We start from the raw sequence: 9,420 nt of genomic DNA on the forward strand, positions 1-9,420 counted from the left end.
ATACATCATTGGCTGGAGCCAAGGTGCTGCAGATGCCTCATTTGCATAAGGAGGAATAACAGGTACTGCTGGACATGAGCTTACACCGGAAGAGGAGATTTAACCTGGCTACCGCGCTATATGACCTCTTCCACGAGGCAAAGGGGGCACGGGGCTACAAGAGTAGAGATACGCAAATTTGGGGCAGAGCAGGAGTGGCTCCCGCTGATCTCGGATGGGATTTCCGGGGATGGGCACGCCTCAATCCCAATCTTGCTCCAGACCAGCTCCTCCTAGTCCCCTGGCTCCCCCTTCTCCCCCCCCCCCCCCGCCCCAAAACTCAGGGCACCAGGCCCTGAGCTCAGCAGTCACAAAATAGGGTCTATCACCTTTTGATTTGAAGAGGGCCCTGGAGCCCTGTTACTACAAGAACTAGGCTGTACTCCCTAGGCCTCTCCCAAGCCAGGATAGGGTCAACCAATCTCAAATCTCACAGCAGGCCTAAGAAATACTCAAAGGGAAGATTAAAATACAGAAAATTTAAGCCGGGTAGTGGTGGCACACGCCTGTAATCCCAGCACTCTGGGAGGCAGAGTCAAGCGGATTTCTGAGTTCGAAGCCAGCCTGGTCTACAGAGTGAGTTCCAGGACAGCCAGGGCTATACAGAGAAACCCTGTCTCAAAAAACCCAAATCCAAAAAATGAAAAGAAAAGAAGAGAAGAGAAAAGAAAAGAAAATCCGTCACTTACGTGAACTTTTCTATTACACGGGTGTTTTTAGAATTGTCTGTCACTGAATATGCATGGGGCAGTTTGCTGTATGTATTTATTGGGGTCACAGTCTGTTTTCCCTTACAATCTGTTGTCACAGCTTTGGACACATGTACACACAATCTCTTTTTAGATCTCACAATCTAAAAAGTCCGAATAGCCCTCAAGCCTGCTACAGAGGGAAGGCTGGCTCAGTGCCCTTCATGTGGCAAGGATAAGACATTGGTTGGGACTTGTTTCATGTGCTGACAATATTGTAAGATGAGGTAATTTGGAGAATTTGCTACAAGATGACAGCCCCAGTAATTCAAAATAAGATAGTTCCTTTTCTCCATTCAATTCCAGGGCCACTAATGACTCACCCTGAAGGCAGTGACAGAAATGATTGTCCCAGCTCCTACAGGTCTTGGTCATGGGCCATCTAGCTAGGGAGATGGTATAATCCAATCCGTCCTAGCCAAAAGAAAACCCAAACCTCAGCCTTTCTTCAGGTTTCAGTTGGAAAATAGATGCATGTTTTTAAAAAGGGAATGCCAAAACATTAAAATACAAACAGGCCCACTATTTCTCAAGGTGAAGCTCACATTCCAATTTGGATGTTTGTCAGTTGTCTGACTCATTGGAGACAGCTTGAGCTCAGCTCCCTCCCTGGATACCTCACAGACGCTTCCCTTCCCTTCCCCAGCACTTGGCAGAGTCACCAGCACATGGAGGACTGCTATAGTTTGGATCTGGAATGTTCCTGAACACATGTATATTAAAGGCTTAAGCTCAGGAGTAGTGCTATATAGTAAGCAGTGTTGGCCAGGCGGTGGTGGCGCACGCCTTTAATCTCAGCACTCGGGAGGCAGAGGCAGGTGGATCTCTGAGTTTGAAACCAGCCTGGTCTATAGAGTGAGTTCCAGGACACCCAGGGCTACATAAAGAAACCCTGTCTCAAGAAAACAAATGTAATTAAATTGAAGAGTTGTTGATACCTTTAAGAAGTGGAGCCTACTGGGCCGTCTTCAGGCCATTGGGGGGAGGGCATATTCTTAAAGTGGATTGTAGAACCACCTCTCTCCCATTCTCTCTCTTTCTCTCTCTCTCACTCTCTCTCTTTTGAGCTGTTTATACCATCAAGAGCTCCTTTACAGCGGTGCACTGCCTTGCCAAAGACCAAAAGCAGCAGAGCCAGTCAGCCATAAATTTGAAACTTCTGAAAACATGAGCAAAATCAACCATTTCTCTTGTTAAGTTGATTAGCTAAGGCTATTTCATTGCTGCAAGAGAAAGCTGACCAAGCCACGGAGGACCCGCGCTGGCCAACCACAGTCCCCGATTCTCTTCCTTGTCCAAGCATTCATGATCATCAATGAGTATTTATCCTCTCCTTGGGCTTCCCCTCCCGGCTGCTCTCTCAGTTCTATCCCTTCTGTATCTGACGAGGTAGACACAGACACATGCAGGGGTGGGCACACTGTGTAGGGGCGGGGCTTAGAAGAAGAGAGATGTTTCTTTCCCACACATCCTCTTCTTTCCTTCCCCTGGCCTTCCCTTCTTCCCACTCCCAGCATATCGCTCTGTAAACTACACTAAAGAGCACTCTGCTTCTCTCTGCACTCTCTCCATACCCAAAAGATCTTCCTGGCCTTTGCTGCGGATGCAGGGGACAGGATGTCCATCACTGAATCTCCCTCAAGGATAGAAAACTTCCTCAGGCCGCAGCCCTCACTTCCCCGCACATACTCTGCATCTATGAGTCTGTTGTGGGGCTGAGAGCAGTGAAGCGGTGTCCAGTTTCATACTCTCCTCCACAAGCTGATCTGACTCTCGGGCCTTCGCATGGCACCTGCTTCTCTGTGCTGGGCCGGCAACCTTGTCAGCAAGCCCGTGGGCTGGGCTCGGGGGCCATTCATTGCTTCATCCCCAAGTGCCAAGGCAGCTGGCTGCCTATGGGTGAAGAAACCCCACAATCTGGTTTCCTCTATCCAGCATCTACTCATTCCACACACACACACACACACCTGAAATGGCCAAGTGTCACTGTGGCAGTACCACAAACCTTGAAGCACCAAAAAAAACCCACTAGGGATAAGGCTTAGGACTACCTTGGGGTTTCCAACCTCCAAGTGACTGAACTTCTACTGGGCTTCTGGGGTGCTAAGACTGAGCACAGGGAGAAGAAGGAGATGACACAGGATGTGGTTATACTGGCTGGTTTTGTGTGTCAACTTGACACAGGCTGGAGTTATCACAGAGAAAGGAGCTTCAGTTGGGGAAGTGCCTCCATGAGATCCAGCTGTGGGGTATTTTCCCAATTAGTGATCAAGGGTGGGAGGGCCCCTGGTGGGTGGTGCCATCTCTAGGCTGGTATTCTTGGGTTCTATAAGAGAGCAGGCTGAGCAAGCCAGGGGAAGCAAGCCAGTCAGTAACATCCCCCCATGGCCTCTGCATCAGCTCCTGCTTCCTGACCTGCTTGAGTTCCAGTCCTGACTTCCTTTGATGATGAACAACAGTGTGGAAGTGTAAGAGGAATAAACCCTTTCCTCTCCAACTTACTTCTTGGTTATGATGTTTGTGCAGAAATAGAAACCCTGACTAAGACAGCGGTCTTCAGTGATACCAGGAAAATCAGCAAACCCCAACACCCTTTCACGTCCATAGTTAACCTTCTGGTTGCTTTAATTAAGGACAGGAATAGAAGCATCATTCACCAGGTGACTTACAAGCCTGGGCCTCACCCTGCCTGAGTCTAGGAGGAGTCTCAGTTTGGCAGTAAATGAGCTATTTTTAAAGTCTCTGTGTAAGGAGAAGTTTGGGAGAGATGATTCATTTAGGATCAAACCAGCCAGCAGTTGGGCTTCCAGAGTTGGCCTGCCTGTGCTCTGAGACCAATAATGGAGACCCTTGGAGACATGGGCCATTCCCAGGAGAACTTCCTTTTGCCCCATTGCGCCCTGTGAGCATGTAAAACGAAGGGAAAGCAATTCATGTACCTGTGAGGAGACACCTGCCTCTGGCTCAGGGAGGCCCCTTGCACTGAGCCCTGAACTCCTGCATACCGAGCCTACACACATGCCCTCTGGGGCTCAGGCTCATCCACGTCCTCTGCTGACCACGCCCTGGTAGACCTGTTCTCTGGGAACCACGAAGCTCAGTTTCCATGCGGGGCTTTCTAGGGAGCAGTGCAGCCCACACATCTAACCATCCACTCCCTGCCTGGGAGTGCTGTTCACGGATGTTCCCCATCTCAACTCTCGGAGACATCTCCAGGGCTGCACACCTCTCTGCTCCCTTCCAGTGCTGGGCCCGTAGAGCCTTAATGTTCCCAAAGGGAGCTAGTCTTTCTGTTCCCTTCTACACTGACTCTCCCAGTCAAATGAAACCCTTCCTTCCCTCTCTCCCAACTTTGCTTCGTTTTTCTTCAAAGCCTATTCCACTGTCAGATATTATCAATAATGTAAGCGGGCTTGTCTGTGTCTCTCTGTCCAGCTACAAATGCAGGCCTCGTCCAGATCATCGCTAGATATAGTAAGTGCTCAATAAATACTTGTCAATCAAGGGACTCTATAAGTGTGCTACTTCCCCACCCCCCACCCTCCATCCCCCTGTCCACTCTCCTTTCTACTCATTCTGACCATTGCTTTTGACCATGACATCAGAGAAACCCAAAAATGTACCCTGAGCAGGAGAGGAGGTGCCACTCAGGGAAGCTTCCAGAAGCAGGCAAGGCAAGCCCTGGAACGTGATGGTCCCACACCGTGTCCAGGCAAAAGAAAACAAACCCCTGTGCATAACTGGCACAGAGGAGAGACATCTGTTCTCCAAGCTTCCAGCCCACAGAACTCTGCTCGTCCCTTCCGGATGCCACAGATGCTTGGTGACAGCTGAGATCTGTCTTGCAGAAGCAGGAACCGGAGAGTATTTCTGGCCCAATTAAGCTTTAGCGGTTGACAAGTGGGCTCGGCAGCCTCACCTCTGCGTTCCTAGTGTGAGAAACAGATGGCCTGTGAGCGCCTCGCCATCTCCCTCACCTTCCAGCTGGTGTGCCACACTGAGGGCATTGCATGTGGGCAGGTAACAGGTACGGGACACACGGACGGAGCAGCTGTGGCATGTGGTCGGGCCTCATGTTCACATGCGGCGTCAGACCTTCATAGCACATACCCCAGTTATTGTGTAAATCTTCATTCCAGAAAATCACAGTGATCTCCGTTGCAGAAGTGTGAGGACTCAGCTATTCTTGCCCACAGCCACCACATCCCTGTGGTGATTTGAGTAACCATGGCCCCACAGACGCTCAGATGTTTAAATGCTTGGTCCCCAGTTAGTAAAACTGTCTTGGAGGAATTAGGGTTGTGGCTTTGTTCGAGGGGGCATGGCTTTGTTGGGGGCGTGGTTTTGTTGGAGGAGGAGTGGCCTTGTTGGGGGCGTGGTTTTGTTGGCGGAGGAGTAGCTTTGTTGGAGGAGGTTTCAAAAGCTCACACCAGGCCGGCCGGTTCTCTCCTCCCTGAAGCTTGTGGATCAGCTCTGTGGTCCCGTCCATCTGAGATTTGAACCCAGGGCTTTATGTGTGCTGGGCAAGGGATAGCCCAGGCCCTAGTCTTCACATGGACACGGACCATAGTGTGGTCCAAGCTCAGCTCCCCTTGGAAACACAGGCAAATAGACTGTTATAGCTAGGGATGCTCTGAGTGAGACCGGATTTGGGAAGAAGCAGTCCCTTACATATGTACCTTTAAGCATACTATAGAGCTTCGGAGTTCCTCTCCCATGTCCCTTGCCTAGAAGTATATGGCATGTGGTCAGATCCAAGGACAAAAACTAGGGTCAGGTTCAAGAACACCCTGAAGCTGAATACAGGCATTGTTGGTACTGTCTGGACTCTACACCCCCCCCACCCCACCCCACCCCCAGTTACCTGGCAATAGCCAGGTAGGCCTGGCCCACTAAAAGAGGGGCTGCTTGGCCCCTCCCCTCTCTCTTGCTTCTTGGCTCTCTTGCTCTCTTGTTCTCTCTTGTCCTCTTGGGCTCGTCCCTTCCCCCTCCTCCTCCCTCTCTCCACGTGGTCATGGCCGGCCTCTACTTCTCTCCTCTCTGCCTTTCTCTGCCTCTACTACTCTCTTAACTCCCCTCCCCATGTCCTAAATAAACTCTATTCTATACTATACTGTCGTGAGTGTGTGTGTGTGTGTGTGTGTGTGTGTGTGTGTGTGGTCCCTCAGGGAGAAGGGCTACCTCGGCATGGGCCCGCTGAGGCACCCCCTTTCCCCCACACCCCGTAGAACATATTCTCACACCTCTTTCTCTTTTTATGATCACAACATTGGTGCACCGTGACTCAGATCCAGAAACTCTGCAGGTTTTCATCCCAGCTCAGCCACAACCGCGCTCGCTAGCCCAGGTCTGGGGGCACTGCCTTCCCCCACATGCCTGTAGAACATGCCTTAATAGTTCTTTCTCTTTTTATGATCACAACAGGTATGGTCAGGTTGTGCAGGGAAAGTTGGCCATCTTGAGCCTCCTGAGTGAGTCTAATGACAGTAGTCTCAGGCAGCCATTAAACAAGCATTTCTTTCTTTTTTCTCTTTTTCTTTTTTTCTTTTTTCTTTTTTTAGATTTTTTTTTAATTTATATGAGTACACTGCAGCTGTCTTCAGACCCCAGAAGAGTGCCTCAGACCCCATTACAGATAGTTGTGAGCCACCATGTGGTTGCTGGGGATTGAACTCAGGACCTCTAGAAGAGCAGTCAGTGTTCTTAACTACCACTGAGCCCTCTCTCCAGCCCTAAGCAAGCATTTCTTATCTACTAAACTTTTTACACTTGAACCCATAGAGGCCTCCAGAGAAATAAGCATGACTAACTCCATATTTAAAATGAGAAAACCAGCTGTTAAAAAGTCATGCAGCAGCTGGGTGGTGGTGGTGGTGGTGGTGGCGGCGGCGGTGGCGGCGTACACCTTTAATCCCAGCACTTGGGAGGCAAAGGCAGGTGGATTTCTGAGTTCGAGGCCAACCTGGTCTACAGAGTGAGTTCCAGGACAGCCAGGGCTACACAGAGAAACCCTGTCTCGAAAAAAACAAAAAAAAACAAAAAAACAAAAAAAACAAACAAACAAAAAAAAAGGCATGCAACATTCCCCAAAGCCACCACCCTGTGACACAGCTGGGTGTCTAACTCAGGCCCAGAGCTTGAGGTTTTGACCAACGTAGAATTCTCCTCTTCCTCTTCTGTCCCTCCTAAGGATAGGACCTAGAGCCTGAGGTCAGCACCTAGACCAGTCAGTCCCTAAGGGTGGGCTTCCCAGGGGACCCTCAAGTTAGGAAGTTCTGGAGTTAAGATCTGATTCCCTTTCTGTTAAAATGTGTGTGTGTGTGTGTGTGTGTGTGTGTGTTGGTGGGGCAGGGGTTACTATGCCTATGAGTATAGGTACTCACAGAATCCAGTGGGGAAGATCAGAGGCCGTGGCCAGAGAGGGCATCATGGCCCTGGATTTGGAATTATAGCTGGTTGTGAGCCACCTGGCATGGAGCTAGGGAGTGAACTTGGGTCCTCTGCAAGAGCTCTTACCCACAAGCCACCTCGCAAGTCTGCATCTGATTTTCCATTCCAAGAGGTGATTGGCAGGTTCAGCGGGGACCGCTGCTCCACTGGAGCACAAAACAGGTGAACCTACAGGTGAAGTGCAGACATGCAAACATGCCCTCCTGGTGACCCAGGACCTCCACTAGAACCAGCTACAGATGTTTACTGCCATGGCTGCAAGTTGCCTGATGAGGCCTTGCTCTATCTCTGGGCAGAGCATGAAGGTCTTTATTTGTATCATTCTATGGATATAAACCTCTGGAGGAAATTTCTAGTCTAAAAGAAGCAATTGGGGCCCAGATGAGACCAAACCCCCTTGACCTGACTCTAGTGGGAACCTATACTTGGACTCAGCTTCCAGTTAGGTTCAGCTCATCCTGGTGGCTTTCTTACACCACTCAGGACCAGCAGTCAAGGAGTGGCCCCGCCGCCCACAGTGAGCTGGGCCCTCCCACATCAATCATCAATCAAGAAAACGCACCACAGGCCAATCTGGTGGGAGCCTTTTCTCGGTTGAGGTTCCCTCTTCTTAAAAGCCTCTAGCTGGTGTCAAGTTGACATAAATTAGCCCACACACTAGGCAAGCACTCTACCAACCGAGCCCCACCCCTACGCATGGCTTTTATGGCACAGTATGGTGACATCAAGGTGCCGGTCCTGAAAATGGAGACACAGAGAAAGTTTTAGACACTCTTATGTAGGGTAAAATGTGTTTCTGTTGACTTTGTAAATTTTTGCAAAACGTACTTAAAAACCTCCAAAGTAGGGTTTGTCCTGAAGCTGGAAAGCCATCTCTCCTGCAGTGACCTCAGGAGCCAGGGTGAGCCACCTGGTTCAGACGATCATTGAATCCGAACTCGGTGTCAGAGCTGACTGGGGCTGAGGCAAGACCAGAGGGAAGAAAGGAAGCTCAAAGATAGAACTGGAGCAGGGACCGGTGGTGTGAACCCAGGGGCCTCCCCTCAGAAGGGCTGTTCCAGACAGCCTAGACAAGACAGTAAGAACCTGCCCTAAACACCCCCATAGACACAAACATGCAAATAAGAATAGTTTGGACAGTGCGGTTGGAGGTCTGGGTTGATGGGGTGATCGGAACATCTGGCTTGAGTCTAACACAAAATCACTTTGAGTGTCTCTCACTCAGGTGGTCTCCCGTGACACTGAAATGTGGCCAGCAGTCGCTACAACACAGGTAGAAGGAGACTCAGGACCTAGCACACCCCAGAAGTAAAGTAACTGTGACTAAAGGAGACAAGCCCCTGCTACCAAGGCCAGCATAGGTCTCTCCTCCTGTTTCGCAAAGACCCTGGCATATGCTAGGTGCGTCTCCCAGCCTGAGTCAGCCAAGCTCACATAGAAGCACAGCCATTGGCTTGGCAGCCACATATTGCATTCCTGAGCAGCTCAATGGAATTTTTTTTATTACAGTTAGAATTAAATAACTGAAGATGGATCCAGTGGGCTGAGGGAAAACAGAACCTTAATCAAAGGAAATAACAGAGAAGGTCTGGTTATAGAGAAGCAGGATGTACTGAACCACCCAGCAAGCCCAGTGACGGCATCCCTTTCTGATTTCTCTTCCTACTTTCTCTCCCACCAGGTGACCTCCAGGGTGTTCTGGTGAGATCTAGTTCCAGGCCATCAGCCCAAGGGAAAGTAAGTGGGAATGGGCTGGGTCAGGGCCAGGGTCTAGAAGGATCACCCTTGAGGGCAGGGGAAGTAGGCCAGAATTCCATCCCCCTACAAAAAGCTAAAGGGGTTTCCAACTCCCCTTCTCTACCTTGAGATTTTAAGGGCTACTTACCCTGCCGAAAGGGCTTGAGTCCTAAAGTCTTATGGCCAAAACTTCTGTGACATCAGGGTAGGGTTTTTTTGTTTGTTTGTTTGTTTTTTGTTTGTTTGTTTGTTTGTTTTGGTTTCTCTGTGTAGCCCTAGGTGTCCTGGAACTCACTCTGTAGACCAGGCTGGCCTCGAACTCAGAAATCCGCCTGCTTCTGCCTCCCAAGTGCTGGAATTAAAGGTGTAAAGGTGTGTGCCACCACTGCCCAGCTAGGGTAGGTTTTTGGTATGTTTTAGGGAGGTTATTTTCCTCCAGTGAAAT

This window comes from Apodemus sylvaticus, chromosome 12 (genome assembly GCF_947179515.1).
Source record: "Apodemus sylvaticus chromosome 12, mApoSyl1.1, whole genome shotgun sequence".
Classification (NCBI taxonomy): domain Eukaryota; kingdom Metazoa; phylum Chordata; class Mammalia; order Rodentia; family Muridae; genus Apodemus; species Apodemus sylvaticus.